The sequence below is a fragment of the Stegodyphus dumicola genome, chromosome 3, assembly GCF_044657685.1.
Source record: "Stegodyphus dumicola isolate Sdum_Otavi_A_Nest chromosome 3, ASM4465768v1".
In the NCBI taxonomy this organism is placed as follows: domain Eukaryota; kingdom Metazoa; phylum Arthropoda; class Arachnida; order Araneae; family Eresidae; genus Stegodyphus; species Stegodyphus dumicola.
In genome coordinates this window covers 72,685,078-72,712,793 of record NC_140770.1, presented here as the reverse complement: position 1 = coordinate 72,712,793, position 27,716 = coordinate 72,685,078, and the positions used below count along the sequence as shown (strand labels likewise).

Below are 27,716 nucleotides of genomic sequence, written 5' to 3'. Positions count from 1 at the left end.
AACTGCCTTTGTAAAAGATAAAAAGGAAAGAAAATTGTTTGGGATAACAAAGGTGATTAGTAAAATATAAAAAGGAAAAGAAGATTGTTTGGGATAACAAAGGTGATTGCAAGAGGAACTCTGACGGGAAAAAAAAAAAAAAAAAAAAAAAATCTCTCAAAGATTATCTATGGTTCCACAAAATAAATCGATTAAGACAACAAGAAATTGATTGTGTCAAAAACTACTTGAAAATTTATCAGCTTTAAGTGTACTTTAAGTGCAATTTATTTATTCACATATTATTTATGCTGGAAATTGACGGTACGATTATTTTAAACAAAACCGACGCGAACGTTCATTCTCTTTTTCAACAGACTGACTTCCGCTTTGCGCTTGTTGCCATTTCTGGAAAACAAATCGTAGAAAAGACAGAAGCAGGCTCTCGCGAAAGAAATGGCAAGCAAGTGCTTACAACAAAATACACTTTTTTTTTTACAAGTTAGTGACAATATTCAGGCTCTGTTGTCAATATTGTTCTTCAATGCCATTTATAATTTGCAAGTAGCGAAATAACTTGCAGTAGTCGGAGAATTCTAATGATGGCATTTATAATGTTTTCTTATCGTTCCCAAAACTGATTTAATTCACGTTCTCGCGAGTGAGGTGCATTAGAATGAAGCGCTTATACATAACTACTTGTTAATAGCATTTTTCTGTTAATTTATAATATGGTTACTCTTCTTCTTATTAGAGGGGAGGGGGGTGAGTGACTGTTCTCGAATTAACCGTGGATGTCGTCCAGATTTACCCCGGTTTAATCGGAAGTTTTAAAAGAGTAAAAATTGGTAAGTGACAGTAATGAATAAAATAATTTACTACATCTATTTGAAATTTATTCATCTTAATAAAATAGAAAAATAATAATAAAAATTCTTCTGATTATTCGGAGGTTTAAATGAACAGATTACTGTTGCACAGTTCCAGATTAATGATTTATAAGGGGGGGAATTAAATAAAAAAAAACAAAAAAAATATAAAAAAAAGTACGAACGACGAACTACTGTCGCAGACAGGTAGATAGATAGATAAGATGTTTGCAGTCGAACAACCCCACGACTTCCATTAATCGAAATTCGAATATCTGAACGTTCCGTAGCAATTTGTAAGCACATACACACATACACACGGGAGGGGGGGGGTGTTATTGCGCAAAAACTCTATTCACAACTAATCATCAACTTCGATATTCTGCTGTTGAAGCGAGACATAACAACTAAATTACATACCACGCTCACTCTTCAATGACAACTAAACACCTTTCTCGAAACAATTCATTAAAATCGTGTCGCCATCCATCCCGCCCAAGGAATGAGGGGAACCCTCGAGGCGATGCACGGAACCCATCAATAACAATCCATAAAACATATCAATCACGTGCCACCGCCAACGCACCTTTCACCTAATTTGCCCCCGGAGGACGCTATCATCCGCGCATAAATGTGCATGACTCACTCCTCCCAACATTTTAGTGTCCCAGGTGGTAAAATATACATCTACGCACGCACATGGACAGAGCACAAGCGTTAACGCACGCCGACAGCGAAATATTGCAAGGATGACCAGCACATAAGGGATTTGGGGATGTGGCTCACGGTTGTTTCTACATGTGTAGAGAGGGAGATTACTAACGTTTTACGCAGATGCAGAAAATAAGAAGTTCCAGATCCTGGGTATAATTAGGTATCATGAATGTCCCCCCCATAGATGCACTCCCCTCCACTCTAAAAAATGCAGTGGTCAGCTGATGACACTTCTGCCTACACATTTCGGTCGTCAAAATTAATGGTTGTAACATATCGTTAATATGAATGAGTAAAATGAAGTACTGCCACCTTACTTTTCTGGCCCATTAATCAATGGACAAAATAATTTTTTTTTTTTTCTTTTAAAAATAAATTCTTTAATTACATCGCAAAAGCTCGAATTTAACGAACGGGTACCAAGTACACCAAAAATTATTATTATTATTATTTTAAGTCCACCAATCTGTAAACTTCATATTATTGCTTGACACTGACGAGGATTTTTAAATTTAAACATTCTAACAAAATCAAAAAATATTAAGAATTATAAAATATTTAACTTTTTAAAAAGTAAAAATATCCATTCACGCCAACTCATACGACAATAATTTAAAAAGTAAAAATATCCATTCTTACCAACTCATAAAACTGAATAAAATTCAAAACTTGAATAATTTTTTTAAATAAAACGATTTTTAAATGATTCATTTATTTGTTCTACGCAAAAAACTGCGTAAACAGAACAATATCAAAATATTATAAAAACACAATAATCCTTTCAAACAAAATTTCAAAAATTAATAAAAACAGATGGCTGCAGTTTACACTTTACTCTACAAAATTTCATCATAAACATGTACAGTTATTGTTTAATTTTCTAATCCATTGTTTTAAGTACCTTTTTTTTCAATTCTCATCTCATTTCCCTGTCAGAACGCAAATTTCCAGCACGCGAGATACTCAAATTAGGAGGAAAGAAGGAAGTATTTAAAGGAAGGTGAAATCAGAGCGTGCTCTACCTGCTTAAAGGTCACGTTGCTATCTTTTGATTCTCTTTGATTGATGTACCTGCTTCTACATACCTTTTTATTTTTATATAAAAATTAAGCTAGCAACGTTTGCCCACGTTAACTACGGAAAATAATAAAAATGTCTACATCCTGAAAGGCCAATATGCATACAACCATCACATTAACAACAACAACAAAAAAAAAAAAAAAAAAAAAAAAAAAAATTAATGATTCCTTTTGCTCGAATATTCTCCAATATACTCGTAAATATCTGTATATCATCATTTATTTTCTGCAGAAATGTAAATGTAATATTATAATATGGTTATAAATTATAAATGTATTAACTGTTGAGGAGTTACTTACACCAAGCCAAGGATGGGAAACTGTTAATTTACGATAGAAAGCAGGTCAGAAAACAGCTGAAGCTTGAAGGAAGCATTGTTTTGGAATATTGCTTCCTAATGACAGATCCAAGCAAAATACATTAAAAAAGATCACGGCAATCATCTCGCCGCTAACAACTCAAATCTTTTCAAAAAAAAAAAAAAAAAAAAAAAAAAACCGAAATTATAAAAAAAGGCACACACAATACAATGTTATCTTCATTTTTCCTAACGCAAATCAGCAGAATTCCATAGCTTGGTTACAAATAGAACATATATAAACAAAAATGTAACTGAAATGTTATTCGTAATTGGCAACATGCTCTGGTATTGAAATAATGTTTTCAAAGTTTAATCTGATGCACAGTAAATTGAACAGCGTGTTAGAACTCTAAAAAAAGCCCCACAGCTTGCAATTCAAGTCAATTCATGTAAATGCTCATCATTAATATTTGATACGCGAATTAAGAGACAAAAATTAAAATATCGTATCTTCATATGTCTACATTTGTGGGCAATAATTTATCAGGTAACATCACAAAATGTAACTAAATACTTGATTTGAGTGGAGATTGTCATATCATCAAGGCAAATTCATGCTACTGCACGTAATACTATCAAGAGAATTCGGGGAATTCAGCTAGGTTAGGAACAATTATTCAGCAAGCAAGGACTTGTTTCCCCATTGGTTACCCTCCATGGTACCCTATGCGTCAGCCTTCTAAGAGGGTAAGCTTTAAGGGGCATTAGACACGCATTAAAAGCTGCGTGTTGACCCTCTTACCACCCACCGTGAGAGCTTACAGCCCCACTTGAGCCCTGATCCCCCATTATACCGGTTTTGGAACAGGGCGTGCTTATAGTTGCTAGATCAGCACGAAAACACTCAACGTCTTCTTGCTTTAGTTTCTTGGATCCCAGAGCTGAGAAAGGGAATAGCAATAACTAAAAAATCTAACGAATATCTTCAGCGCAACACGCACTTATATTATCTGTTTACTTATCAGCCATTGAAGGTATTACGTATGTTAGTCCTTATTGTAAGGTTTAGTCAATTGTCGTTTTCGTTTCACTTTTGTTGATTAGAAGAAAGTATTTTTCGGTGCATACAAATTACCGTAATTATGTCCTTTGGAACATTAAATTATTCACATAATTTTCCTTTCTTGATTTTTGTATGACAAAATTAGTTAAAAAAGGGGGGATATGTCAGTAAATATGGCAAATGTTTTTATTATTAATAACAGCAGAATTCCAAATACTCAGATTAGCTAGAATCATATGCTACCCAGATACTAATTGGAAAACCAGAGAAGAGCATTGCTTTTTTCATACGCGCTTAAATACATAACCAACAGCAATACAAGCAAAGGAACTGCAAGTTTAAGTGACTTTTACTTCAATAAGGATTATACAGTTAAAAATAATAAAATGCTTTTATTGCAAGACACATTGCAAGGAGTTGTGATAAAGAGACAAAAAGGCACAGAATTTTTACTTTTATGGTTCAAATGCAAAGATTATGTTTGAAATTTTTGAAAACATGAAACTTTCCACAGTTCAATTTAGTCAAAAGCCGAGCAATGAATTAATTTATTTTAAACTAATCATAATTTTTTAATATATAGAAAATTGTTAATTTAAAGCTTAAAAAAGGTGAAACGGCAGAACGAATAGATCTGATGAGACATTAGTCTTTCTCCGACTAAACATGATGTCAATACCCTTCGGTGTAAGCAGTAAATTATTTAGGGAGGTAGAGGGTTTATTCTCAAGATGTAGTGAACTATAAACCCTCTCCTCTAAACTATAGTTACAAGTAAATTGCAAAATGAATGTTAATGGTAATGTATAATATGGGATAATGCTTATCATACAGTACATCAGCTTACAGGTACTACTGTTTTCCTTCCCCCTTCTTCTCTCTTTACTATGGTATTATTAGTTAAAAAAAAAAAAATCATTTGTATATCTCCCAATTAAATGCAGCATGACTTTCAATACAAACAGAAATCAAGACATTATGGATATATATAGCTTGGGAGATAGCTATGCATCATCAGCAATAAGCAGTTTCTCATAAAAACCACTCGCAAGTTTAATTTCTGTAAAATTTCACACATTTTACAGAAATTCAACTTTCGTGTTTTAATTCTATGAATAAAATTCGCAGTTCGATAATTAAAGACCCCATTCGGTATATGAACTCCGCGGAGTAGATATACGATTCCTAGTCAATGGGGTTGAATTTACTTTGGTAAAATTACGAGAGCCTTAAAATTTCCGGTTAAGGGGCATGATCAATATACAAATCAAAACTTTGTTCTTTTTAATCTAATGGCGGGCACTCAAAACTTTTTTTTTAACATCTAATGGCGGGAACTTTCCTATTCAGCAATGGCCACTCTTAAGGCCATTTTATAGCGGAGGCGCCTAATAGACGGCCATCGTTGCTTTCTATGAAAGGACAGACCGAACCCGGTACCGTAGCGAGTTCCCCTAACCACTAGACCATCTGCACGGCGCAAACCCAAATTAGAAATAATGAATCAGTACGGAGAAACATAATAACAATAAGAAAAAGAAGAAGAAACTTATTTATATTATGTAAACGAAACAAAAAATATCAAGCATTCCAAAGATCAGATAATTATGATTGAGAGGATGGGTCAAACCTGCAAATAATGCTAATAATTTTTACACACCGCACAGATGATGCAAAACAGCACATCCCCCCCATTTCAAACAATATACTTATAAAACTAAGTCTCTGTGATTATATTCTATATGTACGTGATTACAAAGACCAAATAGTGAATTCATCTTATCTATGTGCAGGAAAGTGTAGTGAAATTACTATGTTTATTTCTGTAATAAATGAATAAGGGAAAAAAATAATCCAAAATTTGATTTCTCCCCCCCCACCACCACCGCCCAACATCTAAAAGTTTCTCTGGATTTAACATCGATGCGAGGCCCAAATTGTATCTGCCCAAAAAAAAGCTACTATGAGCAATTCTCATTCCAAATTGCATTCACGCGTTGTAATAAATAAACAAAAAAATCTCAGCGGCGTCATTTCCTTCAGTCAAATACACATTAGGCGCAATGCGGCACAAGCTGCACTACGGGGGGCTATAAAAACGCACTTAAGCTGAAAGCTGGCCAGATTTGTCCTCCTCCCTAACCAAGATCCCTGAAAACAGTTTCGTGCTAAGTCCCTCCCGAAGTTCGTCTTTCCGGATGTTTCATAAAAGGGGATTTGGGCCCTCCCCTTTACGGAATGACGTCATCTGATGTTCTATCCCAAATAAAGAACAGGGGACCCCATCCTACAGGAAAAATGATGGGGATCGGATCACGGTCCAATGCACCGGTTCGTCTGGTTTCGGTTGCCGTGCCGGCGTCGGCATCCTCTAATTATTACCGCCCCGTCCATATGACCGTCCCCGTTTGCAAGAAAGAGATTCGGTCGCATGTTTAATTGGAAATGGGGGTGGGATTCGGAGGGGAGAGTTTCGATAATTAGAAAAGCCACAAATAAAGTCAGGAGTCGTATTAAGAAAGGAAATGAGCAACATCAGGAGGGACGCCACAATAGGACATGATGGATTTACGGGCAAGCTATTTAGGTTAAATGGGGCGGCCAGGCTTTTAGGCTAATGGCCTAAGCAAAGGTGGGGAATGGAACGAAAACGAAAATATAGTGGGTAAACCGCCTAGTTAAAGAGATTCGAATTTCAGCAGGAAGAGAGGGGGCGGTTTCACAGTGGTTGAACACTTTTTCAATGGATCACTACTAAGCTAGATTTTGATCTGACAATCAGACGCTTTTGGAAATCCGATTAATTCGCTGTTTTAAGCATAGGAAATAAAGATCGACAATGGCCAAACATTCAAGCACGCATTTTAAGCTACAAAGACAAATTGGGATTCTTTTGCCTCCATAAATCTTCATGAATTTCCAATGATATTTTGCCGGAAAATCCAAATACCAGACCCGTTGGGAAAAGAATACGGAAACTTAAAAGAGTCGAATGGGAATTCTTGTTCGAAAGTAAATCCAATCCAGAAATCTCCACATTAATAAACAAGGATTTATACCACAATCAGGTAAAAATTTAACAAATGGTAATGCTTAGGATATTGTAATTGAAGCACCTCGATTAAGACGCACTTATATATCTTCAAAGCAAGCATTTTAAACGGCTTTTTAACTCCAAAGATGCTATTAGTCTCAAATCTTACTACTGCCCCTGTGTCACTTTTCAAATGTTGCCACCAAAGGTTATGGCTGTGAACTGTTTTTAAAGAAATAATATAGCGAATGTTGCCACCAAGTGATATCCTGATGTATTATTTTTAAATAAACAACGTAGCGAACATAAAACAAAGTACTGTATCATAAATAAAAGGCTATTGCTAATAAATGCTGTCCTTATGCATCATTTTTAAAGAAATAATATAACAAATGAAAAAAAAAAAAAAAAAAAAAATTAACATTTTATTTAACATTTATTAGCATTTGACACTAAAATAAAACGCCGATTCTCTAACCAATCGAATAAGCTAATCGCGTGACACTCGTTACAGTATGAATTGCATTGAAATGATAATCGGAGAGTTAAAAAGTAAGGGGAAAAAAAATCAAACTTTAAAGTTAAACATACATACAAAGAGATTTAGAGATAAGACTGAATGAAATCAAATAATAAATAAAGTTTAACAAAGGTGGATCAATTATTTTATTATTTTATTTTATAATATAACTCAAACTTTATGCAACAATGAGCAGAAAAGTTAACTAAATAAATCAATATTTTATTTTACAATATAATTCAAACTTTATGCAACAATGAGCAGCAAAGTTAACAAAATAAATCAACTCATGAAATTAATCAAAAACTTCATGGTACACAATGTTTCGGGTAAAACCTTTGTTAACCATTAATAAACATTATCAGGTGAGTGCGCCCACGGCACACACAGAGTTTTTTTTTATTTAATTACAAACAAATTAAATTAGCTGGATTTATTAAAAGCATTATATGATTTTTTCCTTTCTTATACGCTTCTTTAGGCGTCGCTCAGCTAATTATTTCAGAAGTGAAACGGACATCAAACGTTATTAAACGCAAAAGTGAGGTTTGAGAATAACAACCCTTCTGGGTTAAAAAATGTAAGACATTAATTACTTAACACTGTATCGAGAATTCTAAACATAAGATATTTTTAAAGTTATGGAATTTTGTTGTTGCATTATACGTGACGTTAAGTTTGAGGAAAATGATATTTAATAATAAAGTTTTCTCAGCAGAAGTTAGCCCAGTGTTTCGAATACAAACCCGTGTTTGTTTGGCTACGACCTTACATCACTCATTTTAAGTTGAGAATAAACTTAATTTGAAATCAAACAAATGCTGTTGAATCGCCAAAGCATTCGGGAATTTATTAAAATTTTTCAACTGCTATGCAAAAAATAGACCATTAATACCAAATATAGTTTCTGTAAGCTAGATATATGTGACTTCCTCTTTGTAAAAAAAATTTAAATTTATAAAAGCATCATGCCTCAAAATCGTTTCGCAAACTAAAACGCATAAGAAATAAATACAATGCCATTTTTCGAGAAGACATAACATAAAATATATGTAAATTGGAAAATGTACCACATCAAAATTCCTTAACATCTGAAGAATTTATTTCCCTGGAATGTATGAAGTAAGACTTTCATTGCGTCTCAGCCAATGAAAGATAACATTTCATACGGATTTCAGAGAAAAATTTTATCAACATTTTATGGCAGCACTTTTCAAATATTGCGCTGAACTTATAATAATGCATACAACTGATATGAATAATTACGGCATCAGCGTAATTAACGTACGATGTTTCTGAAGCCACATAATACTATGTATCTAGTTACAGAATCAGCTCGTTTTTACTGTTTGCTAAACATCTAAAAAAATATCACAAATTTGGTACGCAACTAAATGAAACGGAGAAATCACATTCAGAAATACAATTCAAGTTCTATCATTTCTTCTTTAATACATGTTTATATGTTATATTACTGCAGTTTCTTCCTTAATAGATAAATTACAGCATTATAGTTTATTTCAGAGTTACAGTTCTTAGATATTTTGTACTGATATTATTATTATTATTTTTATAATGGAACACTGGAAAGAAGACACAGATGAGCTACGCCCAAACAGCAAAAACCATTCAGTCACAGTTATGTATTGATTTTACCGGTGAAGACAGAAAATTTTCTGAAACATGGTTACGGTCACAAAACAAAAAGGCGTCACCTCTTGCAAGCAGACACCCTGCAGTATCTATATTGATGACTTACCCAGAAAATTTGCAAACAATTGCTTAAAGCAAGATAACAGTTCCTTCTTGTTAGCCAACTTCAAGTAATGAAAGCAAACGGCAAACTTTATGATTATCTGTAATCATACTGACTAATTCCTATGAAGTAATCACTGGCTACTTTGAAATATTTCTTTCAGGTCACTGCTCTAACATGAACTTCAAAAGGATATAACGGAAGAAAACTGTTTGGAATCCGTGATTCAAACAATAGCCATGCGTAATTATTCATATTTAAGTCCATCCCAAAGCATTATTGTTTTTGGCATTTTCCGTTTTCCAAGTTCCGCTAAGAATATTTATTTTTGGGTGTTTAAAATAATAAGAGTAAACTCTGGAAGAAAAATGCAATCAGGGATACGTAATCATGTTCATTGCTAATTACAGAAACCCTTTATGAAATCGTGAATCGGCATTACTAGACCTGCTGATACCAGAAAATCACGAAGGAGCGTCACAGGTCACGTGGTTTGGGGGTAGATCAATGAATCTCATTTATGGCGTCACGAGCTGATTCGCCAGAAAACAAAACATGCGTAATTGCTGAAGTAATTTTAATAGGAAAAAAAATCCCGCCGCTTTGCGACAGAATAAATCCATTTCAATTGCTTCTCCAGAGCATACAGTTTTGCGTGCCACATTTGTTTCCACCGAAAATTTCTTTCAATAACGCATTATAAGCAACAGCGCAAAGCACGACAATCTACAAACTGGCTAAATTAATGGCAGACCACACAAAACGCCCAATATCTTTCGTCATTTTTTGCATACCGGTTATTTAAATAACACTTAAGGTTCCTATATTCTTGTTTCATCAGTGGCAAAAAGAAAGAAAAAAAAAAAAAAAAAAATTGGACCAGATAATTTTAAAACATGAGTTTATGACTTTGTTGCTGTTGCAAACAATGACTAACCATTTGCTCCAGAATTACGCGGAAAACGTTGGTAAACAATTTCCTTAACAAAGATGTTTGTTTCGGTTATATAAAGACATATTATTTTTCCCTGACTAAGCACTGTGATCTATAAGTCATAATATACTGCAGAAAATACGTGATATCCTTTGCAAGTTACCTAAAAAAAATAGTTATTGTTTAGAATTCGGAATAAATAAATGGCAGTGGAACGGTTTCTGCTTTAGCGTAATAAATCTAGATGCTGGAAAAGAATTTGGACATCGAAATTTGTTGCACTATTGCGTCCATTAACAATGGCCAAAAGGAAAAGAAATTCAAAAATTTCCTTGTAGTTTATTTTGCTTTACAATACACAATCTCCACTTATCTCCCGTAAGGCAATGACATATTTTTTCTGTCCATAACGGAAATTGTCCCAAAGACATACGCTGTTATGTTAAGATTATTTCTGATGACACAAAATTAAGACCTGACAACAGAAAATGTCCCCGAATTCGATTTGTCACGTCAAGATTTACTTTGATATCCGTGGCAGTATGAATGCATCCAAAGACCCAAACGCTTAATCTGCAGTCCTGCGCTAACATTTCCTTCAATAAGATATTCGAAACAGAAAAATATATGAGGAAATATCGATAGAGAGATTAATGACATAAACACGCAATCGTCATTTTCTTAGTCCAGTTACTTACGTCCGATTTAAAGCGCCACTTACTCTTTACGGTTTTGAAACAAACATAATGAAACGGAAAATTAGTTTCCGCTTTAAAAGACAAGTTTATTGCCTTGTTAGTGTCAATGACAACAGACAGTAATTTATTCCAGACTTAAACAGAAAAAGAAACTACATCAGATTGTTTCGGTTTGCAACATACACAATGGTTTATTTTACATTTTCCCTCTCGTGGTGAAATGCATCGATTTTCTAAATCGATTCCGAAGTACTTACTACAGAATTGCTTATTAGAAATTGGGAAGTACTTACTTAAGAAGATTTGATGGTTACCAAAGACCACCAGGAATTGCTTTCAGTTCTTTGTTTTCCACAAACAACCCTCTTTACTTAGAATGTGGCATTTATCCCTACTAAATAATAGTTGAAATTATTCAATATCTGTAAATAATTAAAAGTTCATAAAATTTATTTCATTGAAACCATTATTTATTTCACAAAAACATCACTCATTTTAAGTTGATTTTAAGTTTTAAGTATTTTAAGTTTGACGATCCTCAAACCCTCCCCACGGAATTTCCCATCAAAAACTGAGACGGAGCTTTCCATTTCTCACAAACGTAAAATTGATCGCCTTCGGCAATGTTCTCCATGTAATCCCGAAACCATGTTTGTGCTTTTCCCATAAATGCAAATGCTCACATAGAAGATAACATACAATTTTTGAATCTTCAAAGCTAATTTTATATTTACTATTCCAGTTACGGAAGGGGGGGGACCGCATACATAATAATCTGATCATTCTATGCTACAGCCCATTATATTTAGCTTATATGTTACATCTTAATTATTATCATAAAAGGAAAAAAAATCGCCGCATAAGTAAATCAAAAGTTAAGTAACAGGTAGTATTCCTTATTTTGATATCATGCTATCATATCATCAATGCACAAGATATTATGATCCATCTGTTGTAAAATAAGAAACATAAAAAATTATCCTTGCCAAAATGAATTACGGCCTTTATAAATATTCATGAATACACACTAAAGAAAAACATAAAATTACTATAAACTATATAAACTATTTCGAAGCTAATTCTCAAAAGAAACAGATACATTAAATAAATGTATAATAGTTACCACTATTCTGATAATGAATAAGCCGATTTAATAACAAAAAGGAAGTACAGTTCCAACAAGGAAGGTTACACATTGTATAAATTAATCCATCATCTACACTTACAAAACTAGAGCGGATACGTTGTCTTAAAAACATAACAACAAAACTACACACGATTTATAAAGAAGAAATGATAGGGGGGAACGCGAACAGAAGCCACAGATGTTATCACTGTTGATTGGCTTAGTTTTCCCACCCCTATCTTTTTTCAACTTCCGATCGTCTGCTTCTCCAGTGATCGCTTGACCGAGCATTTCATATCGAGACTTCGTTTCAAAAAACACAGAAATTACAATCCGTGTCGAGAACCGATAAAATCCAGTAAATGACTGAAGCTATCACATAGCCCCCTCACGCAGCTTCAGTCACGCGGTTCAATTGCAATATGTCGAACACGATTTTCTAAAAAGTATTAACAACTGCTCATAGAAAGCAACTTGATCTCTTTTGTAAGTCGGTATCGCAAAGCTGGATCTTCTTGCGGGTTATTCTATACCTCATTCTTTCCTGTAACAGAGGAGAAACACTGATCGCTAATCAGTGCGAAGCAGATGTTTTGTTATTCTGGAAATTCTTTTTCATTAGACATTTCTTTGAACTTAGTGTTTTGTCCTCTTTGGACATATTTACAAAACTAATGTTACCTTATTACTTGGTAGTAAACAAAAGAAATACTGCACAAGAAAACAAACTTTGTTCTGTCTATTTCCTTGTTTATTTTTTTATATAATTTCTACAATAAAGAAACAGTGTATAAAAACACATAAACATCACCAATCTGATGACAGCATTAGTAAGAACTGCAACTTAAAAAAGAAGTGAAACCGATTTACGTTATCTAGACAATCACAGTAATATTGTTCTTAACAGAGATCTGTTAAACAGAGTATTATGGTTTTATTCCTCATTCAAAATTCAGGCAACTTTGATCACAACAGTTATTTAAAAAATCTGATGTTGGCGCCAAGTGACTTCCTTGTATGGAATATTAAATTATACGTATATTTTGCAGCATTTCACTTGAACTGACTTTCTCGAATTTCATTAGATATATTTTTCATTCAATTAATTCAGTTCTCACTTAGCGGTAAAGGAAAAATATATAAAAATCTCAAAATACCTTTATTAAAAATTGAAAAATATAAAACATTAAATAAAAACAATTAAAAATATTTACAATTAAAATTAAGAGTTTCTACGCAGAAACAAGCAATTCAGCCAGCGGAGAAAAAAGGCAGATTTTTCGATGCAGAAAACTGAAAATTTACGTTTGGTCCCACTCGGCAAAAAGACACTGAAGGTGCAGAAACTGAATTAATTCACTATACTGTTAAGTTTCAAATGTAAACAAATATGGCTTTTCTTACAAGAAAAAAAAAAAGAGTTCTTTATTCTGCCCTTACGTACAGATGTCATACAAAAACATCATTAAATTGCATTCGATAGCGGTTAAAATGGATATTTAAGTTGAAATATGATATCCGAAAATTTTCGCGATAATAATACTTCCTTTACTTTGTACAAGGAAGTGAAAATTAAACATTTCGATCGATCCTACAAAACTTGCACGAGAAAAAAAGCCTACCCCCCCCCGATCCATACGACAGTTAAAATTTGCAACATATCTGCCCTTTTTATTATAATGATACAACTTCCAATGTTCTTTAGATTGGAATGAATTTTTAAATTCACACGTAACTGATGCAGAAAAATTAACACGCAGGACCAAACTCTTTTAAGACGCAAAAATATATCCGCTTTAATCGGAAGAACAATATATCGCTTTAATATTCAAAATTACTAGGCTTCTTACTTCGTTCTTATTTGCGACGTTCGACGACTTACGGATATGGAAAAATTTTTATTTAACATGACGTTTATATGAAAGTTATCATTTCTGCTAGAGAGGCATTATATAATAACTAAGTAAAACATGATAAATAATTGCACTATTTATAGTTGTATGAAAATTCCTTTTTTCAATTTACCTTATAAAAAAAATAATACATTTTTTTTTCTCGAACTTTCAAATAGCAATACAATCAAAATTAGATTTAAAAATGACGGAATTCTATTCCCCATATTGCATTTTCATTAAAACAAATAATCATGAAATTAGCTGTAATCCTCTTGCATTAATATTTAACAACATATTTTATGATAGAAGAAAGTACAAACTTATTTAATCCCTGTATAGGAATTACAATCTTGTTTTCATCACTTTAATTAAACGTCACTTAAAAACAACTTTTTATCTAAAATGCTTGATTTTTTTCTTTTTAAAACATGACATGAACTATGTATTTGAGGAGAATGACTCTATCGTCAGAAAGTTGACAAATCAAATTCCAACCCACAAACATCCAACCCTCACGCAATTTTAAGAACCACCTTTGACCGAAGATCTGCCATCAGATAATTCAGAATCCAATATCAATTAAAAACCCGGTTCGTCATCTAAAGTTCCCAGCGCAACTCGTCTAACGAAGATAACCGCGCCAGATAAAACCATAATACACAATTCCTCCGATAGATGGCGCGAGGTGTCCCATTGATTGTCCAACGAAATACTAGGCGACAGATTCCGAAAGCGAGTGACAGAATGAATGAGCATGTAGCCTGTCAAAGTCAGAACGTGTTTCATTCTCGCAAGCTAAGGCGGTAAAATAAATAGGAAGCAGCTGCTAACTGTCCGCCTCAGTCTCGTACAAATTCTTTGATGCGCGGCGACTGAAGTCACTACCGCTCTCAAAGAACGTTTTCAAAACATATCCCCGAAATTATGAATTGCATTTTTCTCCCTCTTCCGCCACTTCCCACAAGTCTACATCCCTTCCGAAAATTATTTATCCCCCCCCGGCTGAAACGGCTGCGATTCATAAAAGAAAGCAGCCGACCGAAAGGATGAAGGAGAACTTTTTGTGTGTGGGTGCACGTACTACTCTGCCAGCACACAGAAGGGGAAGCACAAAATAATGAGAACTTGGGAAAAAACGAAAACAAGGCACAAGAGCTAGAAAAAATTTCGAAAGGGATATGCGAAACTCTTCAACATTCTCGACGAAATTCTAGATTTTAATATCGAGAAATAAAAAATGCAATTTTGAATATTAGGCGATTAAACTGGGTTTTTAATTACTATACCCTTCAGTTCCGTAAAACCCACAATGTTAAATGCGATATAAATCTAATCAACAGCAAATCTTTAAATTGTGTTAATATGCATTTACATTTTTCAAACTGATAATATTAATACCCTTTAACTTTTTTTAAAATCTAAACACCTCTCCCCCACGCCCAAAATAAAAAGAAAAATGTATATTAGCATATTTTGCAAGATGGCGACAAAACATTCATTTATTAAATATTTACCTTAATTAAGCAAAAAGTCAGCTCGAATCGCACTTTCATTGATAAAACGAGTTTATTATTAAAATTTTCAGTAACAATCAATCACAAATTAATCATCGTCACTTATTTTGTTTTTATTAAAACAACTTTAATTAACATTTAAAAAAGAACATATGTTTATTTAAATAAAATTCATTACTATTACAATAAATAATAAATACAACAAATTTATGATCGATTTTTTTCCATGCTTGACGATTAAACTAATTTTATATATTCATTCCAGAAGAAGTGTCAATAATTCTTCTTTCTATAAAATTAATTTAACAAAAAAATTAAATTCCGCCACCCTCCCATTTAAAATCCCTTATTCAATTCCTACCAATTATTTTATTTTACATCATTTAACTAGAAAGCTAATAGAAAATAACACGGAACAGAAGATTTATTACTACTACTACTGAAGTTATTACTTATTTACATTTGAAAAAATAAAGTATATACTAAAGTAACTTTTAAATATAACTAAAAAAGTATACTAAAGTATATAAACTTACTTTATTTTTTCAATCGAAATTTCAACATTTATGCAAGCTTTTTTAAGGACGTGCATAAAGCTAGAAAGAATCGAAAATTTTCAGATTTTTAGAAATACAGTCTTCTTTAGAAATACAGTCTTCTTTTTTTTTTTTTTTTTTTTTAAACTTCTATATTTTCAATGCGGGAATTATTGTTGAGAATCTCTGAACTTAAGAGTAGAAGTCGAAAGTGGAAATCAATGTTGAAAACTTCCATATATAACCTAAACTATTTAAGGGGTTTTAATTCAATAATATATTTGCTTTATGTACTTAATGCCTTGAACTAATATTTCACATATTGACATTCTATTCACTATTATCTGAGAGCGACTGTACCAAAAGTGTACAAGTTTACGCTATTTCTTCTTAATTATGTATTCATATACATTTATTTGTTTGTAGATTATTATTTTTGTTAACATTATGCATCCGAATAAAAAGATTTCTCAGATTTATGTTTGAACTTAAACGCTTACACTCATGAAGGCAATATATGATACAAAAGATTCATTTCGACCTTACCCCGTCATGGTCACTTAGCAACATTCTCTTTTCTTCCATGAGCGTTACAAAATCAACTAATTAGCCATGTATTCCTATAGCGTGAGTTCACACTATGATGATTAGGAAATTCACGCCAAATTGCAGCCCATCAATCAGACATGCTTCTCTTTTCAGGCACCATCTCGGAATGAATGAAACATTTTGTGCCAAAAAAGCCACCCGAAGCACCTTTGCTCCGAGATTGTATTACCAACTAGACAACGACTTTACTGGCACGCGTTTAGCAGGATGGCTGAAAAGCTGTCGCCAGCTTCCAACTAATCAATCAGACACCTTCTTTCTGCACGCACCACCTTAAAATAAATGAAACACGCGCCAAGACTCTATTTCACCTCTGGCGACCCAGGATTGCGTAATCAAGTAGACAATAATTTCACCAGAACAAATTCACCATAATGGCTCAAAAGCTGTCGCCAAGTTGCAACTAATCAATCATGGCAACCAACTTCTGTTCATTGCAACCACCACGAAATAAATGATGAGGCCTTCAAGAACTACATATTCAAGTCTACACAGTAGTTCAGGATGGCAGTCTTAATGAAAGATGGCTATACTACATTTGCAATTCCAATAATAATCCTTACATGGTAAAGCCGATTACGCATGCGGAGTCACGTGTGCCTCCAAATCTATTCCTTTATCAAGAGCCAGAGAAAGATTGAGAATGGCAAATGCTGAAATGCACAAACAGTTCATTAATAATAAAAAAAGCGAGTAAAACAGTAACGAATTTAACGGTTTCTAACCCCTAACTCCCTAAAAATAAAAGTTCTTCCAGTTGCACAATCAGTCAAAAAGGACAGAAGATTAATTGAAACAAGTGGTCTCAGAGTCATTTTCCAGTTAAATTCATTAGATTTCTCTCGACTGTAGTTTTCTTCACTTTACACATGAGTACTTGGTCATAAATATTTTTATTCGCTCCAACGCCAGCTTACCTCGTTAATCACGAACTCAGATCTTATAAAAATTTTTGATTTGGTTTATTTAACTATGCAAAGCACCTCGAGGGCTATCTACCTTTGGGTAGGAATGCCTTCATGGTGGACTTCCTAACAGAAACTAGCTCATATCCACGTTACACATGAGGAACCACGAGCAGCCAGCCCGGTCGCCGGGATTTGAACCCCGGACCGAACTAACAGTATTAGTGACTTTACTGCTCGGCCACTGGGATAATTTTTTTTTGAACCTGCAATAAATTAACAGCATTAATTTAATACACACGTAGGTAACTTTGTTCCTTGATGTTTCTTAATGAATGTAATAAGCATGTCAAAAACTTCAGGAATATGAGCCAGTCGCAATTAACAGATCTCGCTTATTATATCGTAGAAGGTGTTTATGAAGAAAAATGCGTTCAAATCTATACATGACTGTCAATATCTGCTATAGAAAGAGTGAGATTACGACACGTGTTAATTTGCTATACAATAACTTCTGGGACAAAATTTAACAGAACTAAAGCAAAATTACACCCAGTTTTAGGTAAATGGCTTCATATTGGATATTTTTAACGAAAATTATAAGGAATGTAACTGAACATAATCGGTTCCACGTAAGTAAAAGACAACGCCAAAAAGTTATAAGGGAGATCTCAGTAGGGAACTTATCGAAATCTCCCTTCTAAATTAACGGACACTCCTTTGCCAATATACAAAAAGGCCTCCAAAATTTTTGTTCAAATTCAACACTCAACAGATTCCCTTCAGTCACCTTGCAGAAGGTCTTCTGCAACTTAAACATGTCTTTGGGTCGATGAAGACATTTCTAAAACCTGTTGTAGTACATATGAATTACAATGTGGTACTTGACAGCAGAATAATTCCTTTGGCTTCAGTACTTAATAGAACTATATCCTGACGTAAAATTTATTTGACATTTAGTACTTTTAGAATTAATCAAAACTTTGAGGATATCTTTCCCCAGGTATCTTTGAATATTCTTTCAAGTTTCTAGTTATTACGAAAGTGATTTTAAAATGGAAATTCGTGAGATATTTGCTGGAATAGGTATGAGTAAAAAGGAAAAACGCACAAAAAGAGTATTCCTATAAAGAGCTAACATCACTATTAATTTAAACTTGCTAAGCACTGTTTTAATACCACTGCTGCTACCAAACAATTTGAAAAGATCTTTTTTTTTTTTTTTTTTTTTTTTTTGTGAATCTTAATTGTTACTACATTAAACAATCGATGTTTTAAAATATTCAACTACTTCAATTCATGTACCTATCTACAAACCCTGCACCTCATTCATTAATAATCCTATGTTAAGATAGAAAAATTAATCAACAAACCAATTACAGCAAACGAGCATTCGGACACAAATGATCATCAACGTTTCACAAGGATTCCAGACCTAACACGGATGGGGGGGGGAACTCAGAATCACGAGCGGGGAGATGATCTCTCCTCAGGCGTTAATGAGAAGAGCGTGGAAGAAAAATTAACGAACAAAAAGGGCAAAATAAATCCATAAACGGTCCCCTAAAAACCCGAAAAGAGAGAACCATTTTCCACCATACTTGCTCTTCTTGCGCTTTAACGATGTCATAACTCATGTCCAGCCACAGTAAGAAGGTGGAACTCCAGAAAAGAATAGAAAAGAAAAAGAAATAAGAGCTGAGAGCACAAAGTGAAAGTCCTGCCTACCTCAAGGACAAACTCTTAAGAGTTTATCACGTTCTTCCCCCCTTGTTTATGATCGCTTCGTTCCGAGGTTCTTTGTTATTCTTTAATTTTGGTAGGTAATAAAAAACGCTAAATTCTAAGAGAGGAGTCAGCATCCCCAGGTATTAAAAGGACAGGATGAGAAATATGCTTTTTATTACAGTTGTCTGGACGAATATAATTCTTTATACATTCCAGTACGTTTCGGATATTTTGCTTCGGAAAAAGAAGTCAGTGGGAGGAAACAATGTGGGGTGTAAACTGATGTATTCGGAGTTCTGATGCAATAAAATATACAGAAGGAGATTTTATGTTCGTCATTGGCAGACTGGAGTATTTCCGTTCACAATGTGAAACCGTTATGTTCATTTATTGGAAAAAATTTTCGTAAGCAAAATTTTGTTCTGCTGTGAAATTTAAAGTGCATCCTTATTTATTTGTTTAGTCGATTATGAGACAATATATGAGGATTATAAATCTAAAGGGTCAAGTGCCTTCGCGAAAGATTTTCTCAGGGAAACTGACATTCGCAGAATGCATTTTCAAGATCAAGTTGTTTTCTTTAACAATCCAATTCACATACGGAACAAAACTTTCGTACGCTTTGTTTTTCTAGTGTGGTCTTTCTAACTAAAATTTAATTTACATACGAATACACTTAAAACTATAGACTAAGTAGTTAACCAAACACAGAAAAACACGCCGTTTCACAAACAAACACACTGGCATGGTGAACTATTGTCTAAATAAGAATTTATAATTTAATTTGTGCAGGAAATAACTAGTTTCACAAATATGCATATATACAAAGGCTTTCTTTTGATGTCAGGAAAAGAATGCCTTCGTGGCAGATTTCCTAAGGGAAACTGGTTCGTGTTTATATTATATATTGGGAATGTCCTCCAAAGACATGTGCAGCAAGTTCGCTCGGATGCAATGAAACAAAAACAAACTCGGGACAAATCACTCATGTTCCGTAAACTTACTCGCTCACTGTTACCGTGTAAAAAGCGTTTGTGATATTACCAAGGTATCTGCAATAAATTCAATTACAACTCGTTTAATTTAATAAAGAAAACTGGGCTAACACATCCACAGCTTCGTATTGCTTTCAAATAAAGATGCTAATGGCATTTCGAAGAATAATTTGGCGTGATCTCTCTATTAGAAGTTATAAAGTACGAAAATGCCTTCCATATAAAAATGCTTTAAATATAATGAACATACAGCATGACCTAAACCTAATAACAGCGGAAGATAGAGGGTGGAGACAAATTTATGGGATGATAAAGTACACCGAATTTTAAATTTCTCTTCTTGGATTTAATTTGCTCAACAAATGGCGCTATATGACTGAAAAGGCGGAATTAAATTCTTTCTCAAATGTCCCGAGCACCTTCGTATTAAAAGACTACCACATTTTTCCTAATTTTAAACTGGTGTGTATCTGTTATACCTAGAATTAATTATGACTCAGTTTAAGGTTATGAAAAGTATGAAAACAAAAAAGCAAAACGAAAATCCAAATATGTAGTATATAGAAATAATGGACAATTTGTAAAGCCAAATCCTTTTTTCTCTCTTGCTATTTAAAAAAAAAAAAAAAAAAAAAAAAAAAAAAAAAAAAAAAACACATTCTTGATACCAGTACACCAATACCTTTTGTTAAAAACAAACACAAAAGCGCGTTATATTTTTAATGCAAAAACCCAAAAGTTTTTTTTATGCTAACGGCAACAACAACAAACTGTTTTAATCACCTCTTACTAGTTAGTCCAGCATATGCCTCTAATTTTTACCTTGAATAGTTATTGCGATGGCGTCGAAAAACCAATAATGGGATCAGAGAACAAAGCCCGCGGGGGATGAGGATGATCGCCCACTTAAGTCTCGAGAACCATAGTAAAGATTTTTCACCCTTCTACAGAGATCGCAGTATCGGCGGCTTTTACGTGGCGAAAAATCCTTCGAATATCATTAGATGGAGGGACGCTGGGGTAGTTAGCGCCTGCCTTGCATAATGAACGAAACGAGCGCATAAAACGGCCGCTCGTGTTTCATCAGTGTTTAAGCGAGGCGGTTAATTGGACCCGTTTATGCAGAAAGGGATCATGTCTCACTCGATGGCTGCTGCCGTTGACAGCAGCTCGGGGTCCAGGCTGCAGGAGGACATGATTATGTTGATGACAGGACCAACAAAGGTGGGGGACATTTCGGAATGGTCAATGGTCAGAATGGTGCTTCAGTTGAAATTATATCACGCGTTCGTTCCGCTTCATGCGTATGAGAAGCGAACTGTTGAGGCTGTGAGATGACCAACCATTATGTGAAAACTTAAAAATATAAATAGCAGATCTAAAAGAAGGCTTAAATATACAGTGGATTTAAAAGAATGTAAACTACTGAGGTTATTACGTAACCAATCACCGACTCGCAAACCTAATCTAAGAGAATGTGGGCAAGTATTAAAAACAGAAGTTACCAACAGAATATGCTATCAAATCAACTTTCTGGTAAGTTGCTACAGCTTTCTCTCTTTTTCTTTAACTGCAAATTCGTTCGCTATTAAGCTCAGTTTGCATTCTGGTAACGGTTGACAGAAGTAAGTAAGTAAAAAAAAAAAAAAAAAACAAGAAAGAATTAACATAAAAATACCGAGCTAGCCAAAATAAACCATAAACTTTTATTTAGCAAAAAAATCATATTTAACCAGAGTCTGCTGAAGCGCTAGATTTGAAAATAGGAATTTTTTTGTTTGGATGGGTGAAGGTGAGGGTATGTTTCTTGATTACTACTTACTTAAATGAATTAAACATGCATCTTGGGGGCTGAGGTATGAATGCTTGAACATGCATCTTTAAAGGTCAAAGGAAAGATAGCATTCAAATTGAAGTGAAACTGCTGCAGTCTCTGACATCAAGAGCAACAACTGGCATCCACTATCAGCTCACGTCAAACACACGTCCGCAACAAGAAAATTGTCGTTAGATAAACACATACATAAATAAAATTATTTTTGGTGAAATTATTTCGTGTCATCACAGTTGTGCTCATATTATAAACAAAATAATTATATGATACTCACAAAATAAATCGCCACGACATAAATACTGTTTGTTTCAATAGTCAGAAAACATCAATGTTCTTACCTATAAAAGAAAAGAAAAAAGTTTTATTTAAAGGTAACTTTGTAACAATTTTGTAATAAACATGCAAATTCAAACAATTATCAAATAAAATTAAGAAATTCGAAAATCATTAAAAAAATTAGTTATACGTCATAAATGTAACTATGAAATATCATTGTAAACGCTGACAGGTGCAACACACCAATCAGCCGGGATTCAAGTCTCACATAAGGATGTTTTCGATCGTAATGCCTTGCGATAAGATGACACTTAAAATCAATCGATCTAAAAGTCTACTCGAGAGGTTAGATGTATACCAACAAAATCTCGACTCCGTACCACATTTTTAAACCTTCCAAGCTGGACCTCAGTCTTCTTTCAGAACAATAAATAACTCTTTCGGTCAGATTAAGTTGTGTGGTATGAAAAAAAAAAAAAAACCCTTCCAGGGTTACATGCCTTGGGAAGTGTGCCTTCGTGGAAAGCTTCCTATGGAAAAATGACCTGTCCTGAAGTTCCCGTAAGGAGTAAAATCTGAGAACTTAATGCGCCTAGATCATCCAGTCGCCAGTTGGTCGACTTGGCACAAATTCCCCTTTCATGGTAGTCTTAACTATCAAGAAGCGACTGTAAGTCAGCGTATTTCCGTGCGTAAGGAATCACACGAGTTAATTAGGCCAGTGAACGCTCTCCCACACGCTTTGTAAAAGTGCTCAAATAAATACTCTTAAAATTAATAATAAACAAAAGTTCTCGAATTTCTTCAGAAGTAAAATAAGATGACTACAATTTCTCGTTTTACGAACCTCCGCATTAAGTACTAGTATTTTTGATACTAAAAAGGTTAATATTTTTCTCATGCCATTCCTATTTGCGAATTTTCGAACACATTCAGCGTTCCAGACGAGTTCGTCAAATATAAAATCTTTTGTAAATGAAGAATTCCGCAATGAACAGAATTCGTAAATTGCCAGTTTTTCTTCCTTCTGTCATCTATCATAATTCACGTGTTACTCTTGAATATTTCAGGAACAACCAATCGATTTAAGTATACCTTTCAAAAGCAACATTCCAGCATATATTAGTATTTTAGACGCTGCCAAATTTATATAACCTTCAAAGATGTCAGCTATAAAGAATGATTTCAAGATTTTGCTATTTAAATGAATGAGCCTTCATACGATTTTTGGAATGAAATTCACAAGCTTAAATGTCAATAAAAGTCTAACGTCAAATATTTTCCAGCAATCTACGGCAATGCAAGATAGATTAGGCTGTTTCACTGCACAGCTTGTCAAGACTATCCGTGAAAAACTTATTGTTTTAATTGCGTCTCCATACAAAGGCACGCACGATTAAACAGAACACGATGAAAGAACATGAACACATAACTTAAAAAGCAGGCAGAATAAAGTTATAAAAAAGACGGAAGTCACCACAAATTACGCGGCGAACATGGTGCACTTGAAAATAAAAAAGTACAAGCGAACGGCCACCCAAGTCGTGCAAAAGAAGCAATGAAACCCAGAAAGGAAATATCTTCCTAGTTCAAATCACGACTTCTGAAGGTTTATAAAAATAAAAAAGATTTTCCTTACAGAAAATCATGAATGATTCTCGATACGGTATTACACAGTTATAGGGACGAGAGGGGAGGGAGGAATCTGCATGATCCCATTTTAATCACAATCTTGATTTGCTGACATAACGAGGACTTTCTTTCTTCCTTTTCCAAACATGTGACCTCAACTCTCTTAAAACACCAAAGGCGAATGAATTATTATCGAAATGGCAAAGAACACTGCAGGAAACTAATCTTTAGAAAGATAATTTTCGCTCTGGTTACTTTTCGCATAACGGCAACCAGCTACGACTCTAACATTACGGCCAGGAACAAGCCACTCCCTAGCCACCCATCCCCTTCAATCTCTTTGTCTTCGATTCCATTCTTCAAAACTTGCTTCTGAAAGCGAAAGCATATTCTGAATTGAATTTGAAGCGCCCTCTTGCGAATAGTTAATGCACTTTGCAAAATGGCGACCTGTAGAACAACGTCTGAAGAAGACATTAAGCCGCGTTAGGCTTCTCTTACGAATTAAAACAGTCGCCGAGTGAAATCATATCGTCATTAGGGGACATTAAATGCAAGACCACTAGCAGTAAATGCGAGTATTAGCACTTCGGCTAACTATCTAAGCGAATTCTGCATGTAGTAGAATGATAGAATGTTAATTACGGGATGGAAAGCAATGTTTAATTCACCCGAAGTCTGGAGCGCATGCGTTGCAGTTTGCAACGCTATAATTTATTCGAAAGGAATGCAATCCAATGGAATTGGTAATTAAAGTTTAACTAGAACTCCGACAAAATCTACAGGGAGATATTCCGCAATGCTAATTTTCGTCAACCAAACTACACAAATTTCTTTCATATACCTGGCATAACTTAGTGGATAAACGTATTATTTTTTTAATACAAATAATTTGAAACACATATCATAAAGAGTGGTTAATTTATTGTTACTGTTGCAGGGTTGGTTTTCATTCACGCCACTACAGAACTTTGAAGCAGCCTACCTCTTGAAAAAGTTTTCACTTAACCATTTACTTAATTGTGAATTTCTTGATGGCGAATATACCATCCAGCTTCAACTTCAACATACGGATGGAAATTACAATATTATTGCCTCTTGGTTTGTGTTCAGTGTGAGGGGTAAGTTAAGGATTCATATGCGTATTTGCATATGAGAAACACTTGCCTCAACATTAACCGGATTAAAATAATTTTCAGTTTAGAGAAACTCAGAATTGTTGTTAGAAATAAAAAGAAAAATACTTCAAAATTTAATTTCGGAAGCCAAATGAACTGTATGCACATTAAAACAAATAAGGTAAAATGAAATTCTGTACACTATATTTAAATATCAGGTAGTATTTAAACCTGCCCATATATTTATACTATTTACTGAACATTACACACTAACGCTGCAGGGATATAGTGGACTAGATAGAGGAAACCTAATCTTGTAATACTACGTTATGAGAATCTAAAGCACAAATTTATAAACTTCTTTTATAAACGTACTTTACTTTTCTCTAACGGTACAAAATTCATAAACCGAAATTCAGCCATATATAACGATAGGCGGAATAATCAAGAATATGAACCAGACTGAATTCCCAAATTTAATCCTTTCATATATGCATCGAATGCCTGCATGTTCACAGTAATATGTTTAGCAATGTAACGCAAACATTATTGACATAAATGCTTTTGGATTTAAAATGTTCTTTCTTATATTAGAGATAATTAGCAATTCGCCAAAGGTAATACGGGACTGCGCCAAAGCGGTCGAAATCCGCAATGTAATCTTTTATTCATTTCTGAATGGCAACAGCGAATATCAAACGCTTAAACTGTGATTCCCCAATCTCTGTGTCCCGACAGGTGAAGCAATTATAATAAGTCCAAACCGATTTGGACATCATAGATATTTCACAGGCACTGTAAATTGATGGCGGGGCATCGCATTTATCGGGACGGATTAAAACGCAAAATTCCGCCCACGTTATGTACTTGAATTTACGAATTCATAACAAGCGAATGGAAATGAACTCGAAAATGGTTCATTCAGTGTCAAGAAAGATGGCGTATGTCTTCAGCTCTGACTGAATATGGGTAAATGCTCACGGATTACAATTTATTTATTGACTTTTGAGTTTTAAAAGTTTCATTCTTCCATTTAGTTGTGACGTAGGCTTTCGAGCAGAAACTGGTCGTAATTTCGTTCCATACATCGCACTTCACATCTGACAATGACGCCAAAATTAATTTCTTATCGAATGAATTTTATGTTCACAAGCAACAGCTGCAAAGTTTTAACACGGGAATTAAATGAGAGTTAAACTATGAGCAGGAAAGGTTTATTACAAATTACCGCAATTTAATTTTTTATAATCGGTTACCCTTGTGATCGATAAACCAGATTTCTGACTGTCGATAATGATTACTTTATTACCACTTATACTGTTGAAGATGTTAATATTTTTACAGATACTTAAATCTGTAGTTCTCAAACGTTATACATTATAACTAATAAGTAGTCATTAAATACTCGCACTTCAGTTTAATTACTAATTATAGTTAATGGGTTCAAGTTTATCAATAATTTTATTAACAATTCAGTTCTAAAATTTAAGTTCCTTTTTTTAAATACATCCCATTTTAAATACTTTTTTTAAAAATCGTAAATAAAATATTATTTTTTAAATACTTGCTTCTGATAAAGAACATCAGAGTTTATACCGATAAAAAACCATCGCCATAATGCATTTACTGCATGTTATGGCTACCTTAACATTTTATACATGACACAGTTATTATTGTACTTACGTATTAGCCAACCACTTTAGTAAAAATCGCCAAACTTTCAGAAATCCGCCAAACTCTGGCGACCATGAGTGTATTTTTTCAGTTTTAATTAGCAACCTCGCCAGTTTCATATGCGTTCTTCTCTTTTATGCATTCCAACTTCCAAAGGATTTTATAGACAAATAGTGATTTTACTTATTTTTATTTATATATTTATCTTCTTTAGATGGTCGCGGCTAATGCACATGTACTTTGTTATCAAACAGGAAAGCCCACCAGCGGCCGAGCCGTAAAGTCGCTGAACGCTGGTAGTTCGGTCTGAGGTTAGAAGCGGGCTTGGCTGCATGGGCGTTTTCATGGTTTTCCCCATGTGTAACATGTATACGAGCCAGTTGTCTTTAGAAAGTCCTCTACGAAGGTATGCCTTCCCTTCGACAGCTACTGACAATACTGGATTTCTGAATTACCGATAAAATAAACACATTTTAGAATCTTGAGTCAAAGAGTTTAATACCTGTCATTTATCCAATTTCGAAAACTCCAAATATTAATGAAAATAAAACGGTATCATTCAGATCTTTAACATTTGGGAAAATACTAGGGGAAAAAAAAAAAAAGTTAAACCCGTTCTTAAAGCTGAAGTGAGAAACTCTGTCAATACAAGCTAAAATACTTACATATTCATGAACGCGAGGTTATTATTGACATTGGTTTATTTCATATTAAAGGTGGAACTCGATACAACAATCCAATAATAAAAAATAAAAATCTTATCTAGAATACATAATTCAAATGTTCTAAACATCAATATATCGAACCTCCCATCAGATTAGATCAAAAATTAAACTCTTGTGTGGCAACATTTTATATACAGACGATACCTTGCAATTTACATTTCTGAACGAAACTTTCAACCTCGGTTAAAAATGCCAAAGGTA

General features: G+C 34.0%; 1 protein-coding gene across 7 annotated transcripts in view; it reads right to left on the bottom strand.

Moving 5' to 3' along the window:
* LOC118180806 (latrophilin Cirl-like) overlaps positions 1 to 27,716 on the bottom strand; it is a 256,199-nt gene that overhangs the window by 145,282 nt on the left and 83,201 nt on the right. For 2 of the 7 annotated variants that reach the window (XM_085812995.1, XM_085812997.1), the window contains exon 3: positions 22,365 to 22,428. The exons of the other annotated variants lie outside the window; for them this stretch is intronic. The gene's annotated coding sequence lies outside the window, so the exon portion shown is untranslated. The remainder of the gene's footprint in view (positions 1 to 22,364; positions 22,429 to 27,716) is intronic. 7 annotated transcript variants of the gene reach the window in all.